Here is a 17,309-nt window from a genome sequence, read left to right on the forward strand (position 1 = left end):
TGATAAACGCATTTTACAGGTCATAATAATTTATACTTACACGTCTTGATCTGAATCAACTGCAAGTAAAGCCTTCATAACCTCATTGATTATCATTTTATTAGATATAATAACAGAGCTTAGCTGTAGAGAGTAGTTTTTGTTCTGATTTAAGACCTGCTTTTTTACATTGGTGTCATTGCAATGTACAAGTAATGGACATGTAGTGTGATAGCGTTAAACATTCATACCAATCATAAATGCACATTTAATTATTATCTGTGTTCTCTGGTGGTGTGCACGGCTTCTTTACAGATCATTTCATTTACCCGTTAACCGTTGTATGCCGTACAACCCAGTTACTGTTGGTGACCACAAATAAAACACTGTGTTAACACATTTCTGTACCATGGTCTGCCAAACCAGCGTTGAGTTACAAAGCTCTTCTTGTTTTGACCATTCGCTCCAGCTTTACTCTCACATGTAAGGATCAGAATGTAAAGCATCGTCCAAATGAGGATAGAAATAATATAGAAAAATATAAACAATAGACATTTTTATATCATCATATCACCCGGCTAAATAAAGTCTACCCAAGATCTCCGAACGGCAGATGAAGTGGCATTTTATACACTCTTCCATTGTACACGTCCACAGTATGAGCTGAATCGCTAGGTAAGCGTCTGCTGTGTCTGTTCCTGCCTCAGCCTCCAGCTGGGGCCAATCTGTCGGTCAGGTGTGGCTTGGTGGTAGTAGCCACGGCCTCGCCAGCAAGCTGAGAGTGCACACAGCCCACATACAGAAAGGGGAAGCTTACACTGGCAGTACAACCCATAATACACAACGGATACAACATATCCTTGTGCCAATTCATTGTAACCATTACGGAAATGTTTCTATCTAGGATGACATTTAAATGGAAACACAAACATTGTTGAGAGTATGAATAGACATAAATTAGAATAACCTTTCTCATTGCAGTAAATGAACAGGAACAGTGATGGGGAAATTAGAATGCCAACACAGTGATATGGCTGTTGTGCAATAACAACGGAGCAGGGATGGTGAAAGACACAATTTAGAAGACAGGTCCCTCTACATTGAGCGTTCAAGAGCCATGTCAAGAAAAGGGGTATAATTTGCTGCTATGACAAAACAGCACTTTTGACCCCTCCAGGAGGACATCGGAGTGCACCAGACAACCACTAATGTATTAAACCCCACCGGAGGGACTTTCCCTATGGTCCGCAGTGTAGGACAATACACAGCCTGGGTAGTGCTAGCCAGCTCCAAAGAAAAAGTAGCGATGGAGGACCCTACGCTGGGTGGATTATGTCTAAATAAAGCCTCGGCAGTGTATGAATCACTGTGTCACTGATCCCCTCGGCTTCCCAGACAACAGGTTTGCCTTCTGCAAGCTGTCACTGGCTTTCCACTCTTTCAAATGAAGAATAAAAGAGAGGAAGAAACCGAGACTGTGTGAGGGAGAGAGGGGAGTTGACGTTCATCACTCGAGTGCCGTGGCTTAGCCTAAGAGGCTTGAATAATCAGTATGTTAAGCTGTCAGGGTGTGCGCTCGCACCTACCACGCGCTTACAAACTCCTGGGCGCTTTTTAATCAAGCAAAAACGCTGAGAGGCAGTGGCGAGTGCCAAGAGCCCAGGCTAAGAGATGAGCTTTAGAATATCGGTTACACTTTCTCCTGACATCACCAGACGTGCATTTTCACTGTAAGCTGCAAACACGTCTTTTTTTTTCTTTCTTTTCTTTGAAGAGGACACAGTGAATTTTATCCATGCTTCATGTTTAATGTGAATCATCATATTCAGTGTAACCGCCTCATAGTATGATGATTCCCTGCTCATTCTACAAATAGATTCCACATTCGCTGTGAATGACGGTGTGATCTACATTGTTTTGGTAAAATCCAGCCTACTGTGCATTCCACGTGCTGTTGTGACCCACTGCACTATATGTGAGAGACCAGTCTGTCAGCAGCAGACACCAGCATTGCTGAACTGTCACAGTCTGATTCTGATTTATGTTCTGCCTCCGTAGCCTTTGTTCGGCTTGGTGACAACAAAGGCTACGGTGTTTCTCCATTTACAGAATGTACCATCATTTGCCCCAAGCCAATAGATTTTTGCAAGTATCATTCAAAAATCTGCTTGAAAGTGCTGTTGAAAAGTTGATTGAGGGGCAGTTGCACAATTTGGGGAAATTACTTTCTTAATCAGAAGCTAGTTTATAAATGCAGTGCTGTGTTGCAGGTGAGACAGGTGATACAGGTGAGACAGGTGAGACAGGTGTGCGATGGAAATCAACTGTCAGCAAAACACATAGTTTGAGTTCTCACGTGGAACCGTGAGGTTGACATCAGGTCTGCATGATTATGGCCAAAATGCTAATCACGATTATTTTGATCAATATTGAGATCACGATTATTTTTCACGATTATTTCTAGATTTTAGGGACAAAATAATTTTACATTTAAATAAACAGAGCGTTGCTTTCAATTCCATGTTGTGCTACATTCTAACCGTCAAATATTTGAAATGTTGTTATTTTACTTTGTTATTGTCACCTATATTGGTTATTTATATAAAAACACACAATTCAAATGATTAAGAAATAAATTATTTTATCTTTATTAAGAAAAAAATCTTGGAATTAGTAGTTGTAATTATATATTATAAGCTGCTTAGAGCTAGTGTTAGGAAGTCAAACAGATCATATTTCTCTCTCTATTATCTATTTTATATTGCTGTGAAAATATCTCCTTCAAACAACTGTAATTATTCAAGTTTCTTGCCAAAAACTCAATTTTACAGGATTACAATAAATGCATCATGACAGCGTTACACCATCGCCCAATACTCATTTTACTGAGTAGAGCTTGAACGCACCATAAGATAAAATACGATAGAACTTTATTAATCCCAAAGGAAATTCATGTGCCAGAGATTACTCAAAATTACAACAAAATTACAAACAAATTCAAATGTATAAAATACAAGTGTATAAAATTAAGTAAGATACATTTAGTAAAATGAGTAAATAAGATAAGTAAAATAAAAAAGGTAAAGTAAGCTAAAAAACAGAAAATTAAGTAATATTGCATATGATGAGAAAAGAAGTAATATTGCACATGATGGACATTAATATTGTACAAAATGAACAGTGATATTGCACATGAGAATGGTAAAAGTAGTATTGCACATGATATTGATATTATTGTTTTTGTCAGTGTTGGGTGTTTTCAGCTGTTCTTCCTGCAGAAGCAGGATCATAACTTGGCTGTGTAGTGTGTTGCTCTGTTCGGCAGATGAGCCGGTCACTGTGATTATTCTGAGCAGCATCTTGGGAACAAATTACAATCTAATAAGTGTCTGATTCAGTTAGTTGTTCCTTGTGTTTTAAGGTCGTTCCTCCACGGCTTATTTTGGACTTGCAGTTGTGACAAATTGCACCTTTGTCTTCTTCACTCACTGAAGAACTTCCACACCACGACATGTTGTGTGTTTGTGACGTTACTGTGCCAACGTAAAACCTTCATGTAGCGGCTGCACGTGTGTGTGGCCGGCAAAAAAAAGGATATATGAGCATATGAGACTGCTGAAAATCAGCTGATGATTGACGCTGCATCTCTAGCTGTTTAGGGAGCCCTTGATTTATGCAGCAGGGTTTTCTATGAGCAGAGCACGCATTTTAAACATCAATATCACAGTCGATCATGTTCATTTAATTATGGGAAGCCAAAATCGTGATCGCGATTAATATTTGATTAATTGCGCAGCCGTAGTTGACATTTTTGTTTTTAAATTAAACTAGTGCAGTGCCCATTCAGAATGTGCCTGTTCAGAATGGGTCGATTGATTTGCCTCAGGTGTTGCTTCTTGCAGCTTTCTCGAGAACTGCTCAACACACTCGTCGCTGCACTTCCTTGGGTCTTTATCAATACACCCGCCATGGCATCCCCTAGCAATGTTAGAGTATACACGTCATTCGGGTGCAAAAGTTCACAAGAACATAGACGTACCCAGCATGGGGACTGCTCATTGTTCCTATGGCCCATTGTTCCTATGGCCCATTGTTCCTATGGTCCATTATTCCTATGTCCCATTGCTCTGAAAATACAAACTCTCTGTGCGACAAACAGAAGCACATGGCTAATTATTATGCAGAATGACGTCATCGGGCTTTCCCATTTTTTTTCCGACTGGAGAAGACATGACCCACCACTCCACCTCTTATTTCACGTTGCCTTCGTTGTCGAAATTACAACGATACGTATCTCTTTCCATGGTTCCGATACGATTCAAGGACGATATTTGACTCATCCAGAGCGATACAATATGATACGATTCAATGACTTGAAATTGTTACAGTAACTTTTGATTGCCAAAATTTCAATAAGTGTGACTGTGAAATAAATAGCTGGATACTGGACAGAGGACGTCAGGATTCCTCAAAGTGTTTCTTGAGAGGGAATCAAAGATGAATTCATTATGGATATGAACAAGTAAACCCAACGATTAATGGCAAATACATACATGTTTTATTTGAAAATAATAAAAAGTGCAACTTCAGAACCTGCTACTTCAGTTCTCAAGATACAAGGTAGTGCAATATTTAACAAAAAACGTTACCTATTCTAGTTAAATGAACAGTGGTTTAACCTGCTGCTTCTGTTCTCATTTTCAAAGCAAACGGTAGAGCTATAATATTTTACAAAAAATAAAATGCAACCAACTTCTCTTCAGGTCAAATGAACAGTGGTTCAACCACCTACTTCTGTTCTCATTTTTCAATATAAACGGTAGAGCAAAAATATTTAACAAAAAATAAAATGCCGCCAACATTTCTTCAGGTTGGTAAACAGTGGTTGAACCTGCTGCTATTGTTCTCATTTGCAATACAAATAGTGCAATGTTGAAAATGAGAATGGAAGCACCAGGTTAAACCACTGTCAGTAGGTGCATGGAACGATTGGTTGTGTTGTTGTTGTATTTTATCTGGCCTTTGCATATTCTTCAAACAGCGAGTGATTTATAGATGACATCTTTCCCTTTTGCAAAGTCAAAATGTTTCCACACGCTGGACATCAAACGTGGCTTGAAAATCATTTGTTGTTTTCTTTCTGAGATCGGCGCTGCTGGTGCACGTCAATGATGTCATACACAGGGAGTGAGGGAAAGTGAATCGGAGTAACGTTTAACATTTCTTTACTATTAAAAGTGCAAAAAAATACATCCATATAACGTTTGACGTGCTTAACTACAAGGAACAAATTCTTAGTATCGATACAATCAATTATTTACCTTGCAAATCAATTTTAGATCAATATACGTCCCCCTTGAAGGATAACTTGCCGAGTACCTATCGATGTAGTTGGATCGTAGGAATATAAATCGATACATCGATGTAGTAGATGAATCGTTACATCCCTAATAAACCATGTAATTCTGTTCGGGATAACATGCTGTTGGGCCATTTTTCGGACTATTGGGATTACGCATTAGGTTTACAAAAAAATGGGCCTTCAGAACAATGGCATGGCACCCCCTGTGTGTTCGTTCTGCGGTTTAACAGTTAATAGGGGTCCCTTCTCAAGACACAAGAGAGTGTGTACATAACGCACTACTAATAAATATGTGCGGGAGATCTCAAGAGCTCACACTCAACACTGCAGCAACACCCGGCAAGTGTTAAGTCGTTCGGATGAACGATTGCCGAGATCGGACAACATGTCTTTCGAACTAGTTCTGAACAAGCACATACTGAGCCTTAGTCTTGTTACCAACCATCAAAAAAGATCTAAAAACTTTAAGACTACACTAACCCCATTATAGTCTTAAAATAGGGTATTGAGTCAAGGTCAAAATACTACTTCATCATTTAGTCCAGATTATGAAAGTCATGTCAGAAGATCAATGGTAATTAATGGAAAGATTAAAACTAAATATAATATAACTAAATAATCACTAAATTACATACATGCATACTATACACCAGCAGGCTGAATAAAGAGGTCAAGACATGCAGTGATAAATAGAATCTGTAGGGGTCTTGTGTCTTATTTTGCCTGCAGGATGGTGCAGACGGATGTGCCAAACATTTTTGCAGACAGGATTGAATCTCTGTAGGGATGGGCGGGAGTGGGCGTCAATTCTGGGTGCGCAGGTGGGTGCAGGATTTAAAAAACAGTCCCACGCAGACCTTTAAATAATTAATTACATGTTGCAGGCACAACAAAGGTGTGCATGATGCTTCTCCATCACAAACTGGATTGCAGTAAATCAGGGGGATCCCATTTTCACCAGTTTGTCACATGAGAAGGTTTAGAGTTAGAAGAAAACATCAAAAATGGTTTTGGTTTGAAAAATTAAATTAATTTGTCATTAAATTTGAAAAACAATGGTGACAAATAAAACCTAACTGGCGGAATGATTCATGGCATGGGTAGAGAATGTAACCCATATCCTCCGAGGTCAAGGCTAATATTCCATATCTGCTGGAGCACTATCTGAACTCTCTCAGCCTTTCTTTCCATTGTGCTTATCAAATGTCAAACTACTGCCTGATTTTTGTGACACATCATTCATTTCATCCTTCTATTGTGAGAAAACTCAATTCATTTCACTTGGTTTCTGTGAGCACAAACATCATGCTGTTTTCACAGAATTCATGGGAAACCGTCACACCTTTCCTGTTGTGTTAACCAAGAACAAAACGCTCTGCACAAAGTCGCTCTCTAGTAGGAAAAATAATGTAGGCAGAAACGTGGACCTGTAGTTGAACTTTTGACCTCTGATTTAACTCTATAACATCATAAACCAAAACACTATCACTATTTGGAATTTGATCCAATACACAAATGCTTCAACACATGTCAGATCCCAGCCAGAGTCATAAATGAGCGCATTCGAGCTCTAATCTAATAAAGAAATAACACAAGGCTCATTCTGCCACAACACTCCTCCATGGGTATGTGCATAGTTCTTTGATCACTGCAGCTCTCTTAACTCCAAGCCAACAATAATATGTTCTTGTCACTTCACCCCTTGAGCTGGTTCTCCAAACCCCCTGCATTAGCGAGTATAAAAATAGCACCAACACAGGGGGCAGAAGGGCTGCCTATTTATGACCATACTTCACCACCCAGAGTGATGCTAGGAAAGCAGCAGGGAAGGCTAAAGCCCTGTTCCTGCTCCACCTTTCCCTTCTTAACCCACAGCCTCTTCCATTTTTCCTCTCCCGACTCTTCATCCTCTCTGATTGATCTCGCAACCCTTCACCAGCTTAAATTACATCAGCCAGTGGCGTCGTACAGAGACAAAAAGGCCCTCAGGTTTCACAGATCATAATTCTCTCCAATAGCTTCAACTTTTAAAAGGTGCCATGTTTAATTTCAGCCTCTGGCAATGCCTCACACCCTCCAACCCCTCGCATTCTGTTATGAATTATGACACAGGATAGATTGTTTTTTAAGTTTACAGCCCAGTTCAGTGACAGTGAATTGCTAACCAATCAAGTGAGTGTGAAGAGAGGTTAGAGAGCCCTATGGCCATTTGTTTGTATGCAGGCTGTTCTCATCGGTAGCTATACCTACGAAAAGTACTGCACTGTAATTGTTTTGTATCCGACAAAATCCATGCATATTTAATCCACGTAATCGTGAACCAGGAAATTATAAAGAACGACAAATGCCACACAAGGAGGAGGTTGGGTTGGATGGGTGAAAAAAGACCGGACTTTCGCAAAGGAGACCGCTGTTCATTTCCCTTGTGAGGCCAGAAGTCAACGTTGATGAATTTGTCACATAACTTCCGTATTTAAGTTACACCACTTCTGTAGTTATTTTAAACCAAACCACAATCTTTTCATAAACCTAACCAAGTAGTTTTCCTGTGACGACGGATGTTTATTTTGAAAAGACTGTATGCATGCAACATGCAGAAATTGACACGTGTTGCTCGACATTTGTAGAAAACGAATGAAAAATGATGAATAACTTTTCGTAAGATATAAGAACCACTGTATGAGGATTAGGGCTGTGTATTGATCTCGATCTCACTGCTGACTTTGACACCATCTCCCACCCACTACTCATCAAGCGTCTGGCCGATATAGCAATCACTGGTGTTGCACTCACATGGTTTTCCTCATATCTCACGACAGACAACAATATGTACAACTGAGCAACCACAGGTCAAGGTGTTCTACTGTTTCACTGGGTGTCCCCCAGGGGTCAGTATTGGGTCCAATACTATTCATAATTTACCTCCTTCCTCTTGGCACTATCCTCCATCATCATGATGTCCACTTTCACTGTTATGCCAACGATACAGAGGTCTACATTTCAACTACACCCACTGCTGCCCTGCCACCCACCTCCCTCGCCACCTGCCTACAACACATCAGGAGCTGGATGAGCAGGAACTTTTTAAAGCTCAATGGCAATAAAACCGAGGCCCTGCTCATCGGCTCCAAAAACAACCTCTCCACATCACCCTCTCATAATTTCCATCATGATGAGGTGCAAAGGCATCCCACATAAAAAACGTCACCCAGACTGTTTTCTTCCACCTCCGCAACATCTCCAGACTCCGCCCATCCCCGTCTCATTCCAGCACAGAAATCTTGGTCCACGCATTTGTTACATCCCGGATTGATTACTCTGGCCTTCCCACCAAACTGCTCAACAGACTTCAAATCATTCAGAACTCTGCCGCCCAGATCATCATCCGCACTAGATCCTCCGACCACATCACCCCCATCCTCATCCAACTACACTGGCTCACTGTTCAACACCGGATCAACTTCAAAAACCTTCTGCTCACGTACAAAGCCCTCCATAACCTCGCCCCCACCTACCTCACAGACCTCCTTCAGGAGTACACCCCCTCAAGTTCCCTCTGCTCATCTTCAGCTGGTCTTCTGACCACCCCACTTCACACCTCAGCACCGTGGGAGCTAGGGCATTCAGCTGCTCTGCTCCCAGGCTATGGAACTGTAGTCTGTCCATCAGTCCATCACATGTGTCTGCATAAATGTGTCTCTGTCATGTCTGGCTGTTTTTATCTGTTTGAGTGGAATTTTATCTTTGTAAGGTGTCCTTGGGTGTCTTGAAAGGCGCCACTAAATAAAATGTATTATTATTATTATTATTATTATTGGCAAGAATCTTGTGATACATTAAGTGTCATGATAGAGGGGTTATGATTCAATATTGCTAACAGGGCTGTCAATCAATTCAAATATTTAATTGAATTATTAAATCAATCACAACAGTACAGTGCTAAAACAAGCATTTCAGTCAGAGGGTGAATACAGGTATATTCAGACGGACAGTATGAGCAAAACAATGTGTTTTTTGACCCCTACAGCATGTAAACATGTTCTAGTAGACACCCAAAATACAAGTTTGAACCTGAAAATGAGCACGATATGTCCCATTTAAGAATAAATAATGTGCTTTAATGCTGAGTAGTCACATAATACAACATATTGCCATTCAACGGTTTGTATGATATCTTGCAAAAAAGTTATTCCTCTTTTTAAGTTTGTTTTCTTGTGAATGTCCAGCAACACGTGTCATTTTCCGCTGGTTACATGCGCAAGGCATCACTTAAGTACATAAGTTACATGACAAATACATCAAGGTTGACTTCTGGTTTCACCAGCCAGACCATTCTGCATAATAATACGCTACTGTGCTACTGATGGTGTGATCGTTGAAGGTGGGTGGGCTGGGGGAGCCTTTGAACTTTAACAACCAGGGTTCCATGGAGGTCTTAATCCAGCCTTGACCGTAGGTGGCGAACCCTTTTTAATTTTGATTTTAATTTAACGGCCCTTATATGCTGTGCTTAATCAGGTGGTCTGTGTAATTGATCAGGTGGTCACATTTCACATGTCAAAAGAATATGGTGTAAAAACAAGACTGACAACTGATTCAGCAGGATTATACCATGTCTGCATCAATCTAAACGTACATGCTGTGCAATGTGTCTAAAAGATTTAGACTAAAACATTAACCCTCTGAGACCTGCGATCCTGACCAACTTTATTGTCGTTCGGAAGCTGTCGCAGGTTCACTTTTAGAGCTTGAGTGAAGCTGCACATTTCATATGAAAACCTAAAGAATCCATCGGTACCAACCACGTCATGCTAGCTTGTCAGGAAGGAGGATACATAACATTCCAAAGTTACGCTAAATTTTGGCGAGGTAAAACTGACATTGCCATTTTCAAAGGAGTGCCTTGACCTTTGACTTCAAGATATGGGTATGAAAATGCGTTCTATGGGTGGCCTCAGTACCCGGCTGTTTTGGGCAAAAACATGCAGTTTTTTTAATCCAGTATAAATGTCTTATTTTCACCTATTCTAAAATTATGTGTTTGAATATTCCAGTTTACTGGGGTCCCTATACAGTTTTGGAATTACATAAATTGGGTATCCCAATTGTATTCAGGTGTGATGATGTATAGTAGCCATTTCATTGTAGTGAGACCATTTTTTGAAATTTGACCTCCCTGTATAAAATGACCTGTGGTGACCTCTAGGATAATCACAGCCTCATGAAACTTTACAGCCACAAACTAGAGACCTAGAGCATTCAGAGGATGGATGGATCAGACTAGAGACCTAGAGCATTCAGAGGATGGATGGATCAAACTGGAGACGTAGAGCATTCAGAGGATGGATGGATCAAACTAGAGACCTAGAGCATTCAGAGGATGGGTGGATCAAACTAGAGACCTAGAGCATTCAGAGGATGGATGGATCAGACAAGAGACCTAGAGCATTCAGAGGATGGGTGGATCAAACTAGAGACCTAGAGCATTCAGAGGATGGGTGGATCAAACCAGAGACCTAGAGCATTCAGAGGATGGATGGATCAGACTAGAGACCTAGAGCATTCAGAGGATGGATGGATCAAACTAGAGACCTAGAGCATTCAGTGGATGGGTGGATCAAACTAGAGACCTAGAGCATTCAGAGGATGGATGGATCAAACTAGAGACCTAGAGCATTCAGAGGATGGATGGATCAAACTAGAGACCTAGAGCATTCAGAGGATGGATGACTTTCCAAGGTAGATAGACAATAAGGAGGTTTCTGAGCAGTTTCCACAACAGATTTTTTGATACCACTGAAATGTTCAGAGATTTACAGAACCTACAGATTCTAGCTTTGAGTACTTTGCGAAGTTATGTGCTATGTTAATTATGATCTTACTGAAAGAACCGAGGAGGGGTAAACGATTGCTCAAAGCAGCTACAGCAGCTGCCAGTTATCAAAAGTTATTTGACAGGTGACTAATAGAAATGTCAGTCTGACTATGAAAATTCACTAAGTATGATTAGATAAAAAGTAATAACTGAAAAGCATTTGAAAAAGTCCAGCACCTGGTATGAAATAATAATAAATTGAATCCGATAGAAAGATCTAGAAATAAATATTAATAATTGAGTCTCTTGTGTGCAAAAATTGCTGTATGACTCACTGGAAAGGCGAACGGAACGGTAAGCAACCTTAAAGTAATTAAAAAGCCAATAAAATTCAAATCAGGTTTTGTTTTGACTCTTTAATCTAATTTTCAAACGCTCTAATATTCAAAATAAAAAGCTGATACATTCCCAGATTTTTGTAATCAAATTATATAAAAATAATCAACCATTAAGTTTGAACTTGTGCTTTAAATGATGCTCTTTGTTTACCACAACAACTCTCAAATAAGAGAGTTTCATGTAGTTCTTTTCTGAACTGTGGTCATATTTTAAAAACTTTTTTTTCATTTTTTAAGATTATTTATGACCACAACATGGTCCTAATGACATTTCACTTGTACTCATTTTACAGCATCATAATATTTGAATATGTGTAATGTCTAAACAATTTAGGTTTAATAATGAATGTGTCAAACACTATTACAATTTCAGTTCAACAAATTTGAATTCATACACAGCATGAAACGTTAATTTAGCCCATTGAAAAGTAATTCTATATAATTCCTTTTGTAAAACGTAGATGCCAGTGTACAGTTAGTTTTCCATTATATTATCTCTAAATCAGCACCCATCAGACCAAACAGGAATTCCTCTGCAGATCTTTTGTCTGTGTCCATCATTCTGTGACAGCTACCAAAACAGCAGCCAGTCGGTGTCAGTGGCCTTTTCCACACTGAGCCCGTCCCTACCCAGGCAACTCCCGGCACACTCTGTGCCCTGAGCCAGGCCAGCGGGAGATCCGGAACGGCTCGAATGGGCCAAGGCACAAAGGGCCAGCTGCTTGCAGAGCATTGGCTTTACATAGAAGGAAGCAGGGCTTACTGAATATACTGGATACATGTGATCCATCTTTTTATAGTGTGGTTGTTCAAAATGACAAATTAGCCGTGGAAACAGGAGCACACTGAAAGTGAATTTTGAGGCAGACGTTTATAGAGAATCTATGCATTAATGTATAATTACTGAGCATTCATTGAATAATAAGCAACTAGCCCATGATCAACCGGTGAGTGGTATCCTCCGCTTCAACCTCCTTCTTTTCTCAATGACGTTATTCAAAAAACAAAAGCCTGTCCACTCATATTTCATATGCTGCCACTTCAACGACTTCATTAGCGTGTTTTGCTCAACTCAATTCCCCAACCTTCACAACACCTAGTGCCCCAGACTGACATCTGTGACATTATGTGACGTGAAAGTGTAAAACTGGTCTGACATGGTGAGCTACGCTCATTGTCTGCATTAACTGCATGCAGCTCAACTTAAGCTTCAAGCAGTGGCTTATGAAGGCATGCAAGTGCACAAGCAGGAGTGTGCAAACACATCACCAAGGCTCATAAATATGTCATTCTACAAGGAATTTTATGTATGCATTCTTATGAGAGCTTACACTGAAAGGGTTGACGTGCAGTAAGTGCATTAAATATGGCTGCATAAGAGCTGATGTGGTGAAAATAAAAAACAGCAAAGCCATTTTATTACCATTCATAGTTATTTAGTTCTCTCAATGACCTTTATACCTACATTATCCTAAACTTTGACTAAACCTGCACTTTATAGTGATTTAAAGATATTAGTCAATTTCAGAAGATGGTTAAGGTTTGTGACATTTAAGTTTTCACAGACCTGAATAGAAGAAAGAGCCTTTCTCAGAAACTAAGAAATAATTTTCCCTTGAGACTATACGTCAGCCGTTCATTCATGGAAATATGTAATTCACAAAATACAGCTGAGTGCTTGACGCAATACACTAATGTCAATCTGCCGAGTTTGAGTTTGCTTTTATTGGTGACCTTAATTTTTCACCTTAAAGGGATAGTTTGGATAATTTGAAGTGAGGTAATATAACCATATTTTATATTGCAGAACAAAATGTTAAAATGTCCTCAGCTTGTCTTAACCAGAGACCTTATTTCAGGCATCTAACTAAAAAAAACATTGACATCCAGACGAAGGAACCGGAAGTGCTAAAATGCTAAGTCATTTCCAGGTTTTAGGACTTATTCCTGTAGCACTTCATACACTGACTATATGGGGTTTTACTTCATACACTGACTTCAAATAATCCAAACTATCTCTTTAATTAGTATTTCTGTTCAATGAGCAATATAACTTTGAATGCAGCTTGGACTCTATTAAGGTTTAAAGGCCTCTATCAACATGCTCTTTGTGATGATACGTGGGAATTAGAGTCTGGGATAATACATGGAGGATGAGCAGTTGTGACTTTGCTGAAGCATTTGGCCTACAGCCAGCTGAGCATCTGTGGGGTAGAGCAGACAAACACCTGCATGTTTCTTCATGAAGTAAAGACACCTAATTTACACGTGCTAATCAACAACCCAACACCTGAATGCATGCCAACAACATCATGAATAAATACGCTCTTCACTGACTGATTTATGGTCAAAAAACATCATAAATATGCCGAATTCAAAATGACGTTCAGAGTTAGATTTTAAGTGTCAAGGATTTCCATTCTTTTCATTCAGTTGTTCCACACAAACTAAAAGCCTTTCAGTGAAAGCTGCTCTCCCTCGAGGCAGCCCTGTTGGGAAGACCCTTGTTCCCAAGATGCTTTGTCACAGATGCTCTTTTTGTGTAAATTAGAAAATAATTATCACAGAAAGAAAGGTCAAACAGATAGAGAAGGCCAGTTTGTTTGTTTTAAAGTTGAAAGTCGCAGGCAAACTTAATATGATTGCATCATGAAAATACTATAAGAAATATAAATGCCTTCAATAAGGCAGGAGACCCGACCTGTGATTGGATCATAATAACGTCGTTCTTTTAAATTGAATTATCTGAAGACTTTGAAAGAATAAAATGAACAGTCATAGCTTTGTAGTAGGGCTGTCAATTGATTTCAAGTATTAATTGCGATTAATCACAAATTAATAACACATATTTTGTATCGTTCATAATGTACCTTAAAGAGAGAATTGTCAAGTATTTAATACTCTTATCAACATGGGAGTGGGCAAATATGCTGCTTTATGCAAATGTATATATATATTTATTATTGGAAATCAATTAACACAAAACAATGACAGAAACCCTCACAGATGTTTAGCATGAAATTTAGCATAAAAATATGCTCCAATCATAACATGTCAAACTGCAGCCCAACAGGCAACAACAGCTGTCAGTGTGTCAGTGTGCTGACTTGACTATGACTTGCCCCAAACTGCATGTGATTATGACAAAGTGGGCATGTCTGTAAAGGGGAGACTCCCATAGAACACATTTACATTCACTGATCTGGAGGTCAGATGTCAAGGGACCCCTTTGAAATTAGCCATGCCAGTTTTTCCGATTTCCAATTTAGCGCAAGTTTGGAGAGTTATTTAGCCTCCTTTTTGACAACTTAGTATGACATGATTGGTACCATTGGATACCCCAGGTTTTTTTAGTTTCATATGATGCCAGCATCTTCACTCTTGCTTTAAAACTGAGCCCGCTACAACCTCTGGAATATAGATTGTGTTAATGTGTTAAAGAAGTTAGTGGAGTTAAAACAAATTTGCGTTAACGTGTTATCGTGTTATGGTGTTATGGTGTTATGGTGCTTTGACATCCCTATTTTGTAGATATTTTTTGTTTTTTTTAAGTGATATTTACAAATTGATATGATATGATGATATAATAATATGTGATTAAAAACATCTGTTTTCATGCACCTTTGCTCCTCACATTTAAACATGTAAACACCCACCTCCTCTCAAAAACCCTCCAAAGAAACAAAACACCCCACCGAGAGAAGCATTTCCTCAGCTGTTGACATTGTTGTAAGGTCCAATTTTCAGATATGATAGAGTGGCTTTAAAAACTCCTGGCTGACAGTATTGATGTCTCAAGCACTTTAGCAGTATCTCTGTCTCCCTCACACACACACACACACACACACACACACACACACACATACACACACACACACACACACACACAACACACACACACACGCACACACACACACACACACACACACACACACACACACACACACACACACACACACACACACACACACTCCACTTCCCCTTCCTGGTAAAGTACAGGATGTGCGGATGGAGAACTAAGCAGTTTTTTTTGTCTCCTCTGCTGTTGCCAGGAATGCTTTATGGGCCATGTTAATATTGGACTTCTCTTGCTGGAAGGATTGCTTGATTCAATCAAGCAAGTCACTGCCTTGTAAAGTCATTACACTTTGTGCAATGTCATGCGTTCTGGAGCCAGTGGACAGTCCTGTGTTCTGTCCCGGCATCAGGGAAGTGGCCTAGCGAAAGCACGTGTGCCTGGCGCGTCAGCGCCTATAAATAGCTATCACCAACTAACAGAAAGACTTTTGAAAAATGAATTAGAGATGCATTTTCCATAACCAAAATACAGCATGTTGTCCTTGTCAACTTGTGCTCCGGGCAGACTTAGAAATAAAAGACTTGACTCACTTTCCCACTGAATTTGCGACCGCTTAAAGCCGGAGGGTATGAGATTGCAAAAGACATGAGCAGAGGAGATGAAGCGATTGTGGGTTAGAGAGAGGGGGGGGGGGATGTTGATATCAGGACTGAATATCAGAGGAAGAAGAGAAATACAGTGACCTCGCTGATATCATCTCCTGCAACTGTGTCACTTGTCTGAGAGGGACAGAAGTGCTGCAGGGAAAACTTGAAATATGCATAGAGGAAAGGCGGAGAGGCCAGAGAGAACAGAGAGAACAGAGAGAACAGAGAGACCAGAGAGTGGAAAGAAAACAACAACAAGAGCAGAAGGAGAGGCGGGAAGTACTTTTTAAAGCATCAGTGCCGGCTGAAATAAGCAGAGTCTTACCTGCTCAGAGGTTTTGGTTGGTGGGACGGAGAAGTGAGGAGAGTCAAAGGGTCCCGGGGTGGTCTGGGTGGTAGGGGGGGTCTCGGTCCGGCTCGAAGGAGGGCTGGAGGGTGGTCCAGGAGAGGGGAGGAAGGATGGAGTGACAGGGAGCAGGGAGACGGGGAGGCTAAAGGGGGGAGAAGAAACGCTGCTTGCCTCTCCCTCCCTTTACTCTCTCTCTCTTTATCTCTTTTCTCCCTCCAACATACACACACACACACACACACGCTCGGAGGCAGACACCAAAACCCAGAGTCACTCAGATAATAGGCAGAGAAAGAGTCTTTACATTTACACGCTCTGCCACAGGGGGAGGATGGGGTGAGCTCTCCTCCCACTCTCCTCTAGGCAGCCAATGGGAGGCGGCACAGAGGTGTCCAGGCAGCCAATGAGAGAGTAAGCAGCCGGTGCCTTGCCCCAGCCAATAAGTGCAATAGCTCATATCCAGTTGAAATAATTACAATATGGAAGGAGTCGTGGAAAGCTACCCTTTTTTGAAGGACAGACGGAGCGTTGCGGTCCAGCCAGTGAGTGTGATTTAGGGCTGCAACAGACATTAGAGTGATTAGATTCTGGGCCACTTAACCCCGGCACAATATCACTGCCTGCTCCTCTGCAGACCTGGCAGAGACCCGGCCGCCTCACTGGAAAAAAGGCTTCAGTCAGCTGGAGTTTGAGAATTACTCATGTACGGTCAAACGAGCCACACATGCACAAAGGCAGGGACACATGATGACACATGCAGGCATGTGTTCACATTCACAAGCTCTCACACACACACCCACATAATCAATTCCCTTCTGCCACGTCCAGCACATTTAGCATTCCCCTACAGCGCTCATCAACAGCACTGAGCAGAGAAGAAGAACAAAGTGTGAAATTTCATCAGGCGTTGTTGCTCGTATGTTCACTAAGGAGCATACTTCACTTCCACAAGTCTTATTT

The 17,309-nt window shown here is 40.6% G+C and overlaps 1 protein-coding gene across 10 annotated transcripts in view; it reads right to left on the reverse strand.

Annotated features, from left to right (window-relative positions):
• The window catches only part of pcbp3 (poly(rC) binding protein 3), a 139,168-nt gene extending 122,520 nt beyond the window's left edge, over positions 1 to 16,648 (reverse strand). For 4 of the 10 annotated variants that reach the window (XR_012597024.1, XM_074658101.1, XM_074658102.1 and 1 more), the window contains exon 1: positions 16,326 to 16,646. The gene's annotated coding sequence lies outside the window, so the exon portion shown is untranslated. Of the gene's footprint in view, positions 1 to 16,325 lie in introns of all 10 variants that reach the window. The other 6 variants (XR_012597020.1, XR_012597019.1, XM_074658103.1 and 3 more) reach the window with 3 other exon arrangements.
• Positions 16,649 to 17,309: the final 661 nt, after the last annotated feature.

Source organism: Sebastes fasciatus, chromosome 14, assembly GCF_043250625.1.
Source record: "Sebastes fasciatus isolate fSebFas1 chromosome 14, fSebFas1.pri, whole genome shotgun sequence".
NCBI lineage: Eukaryota > Metazoa > Chordata > Actinopteri > Perciformes > Sebastidae > Sebastes > Sebastes fasciatus.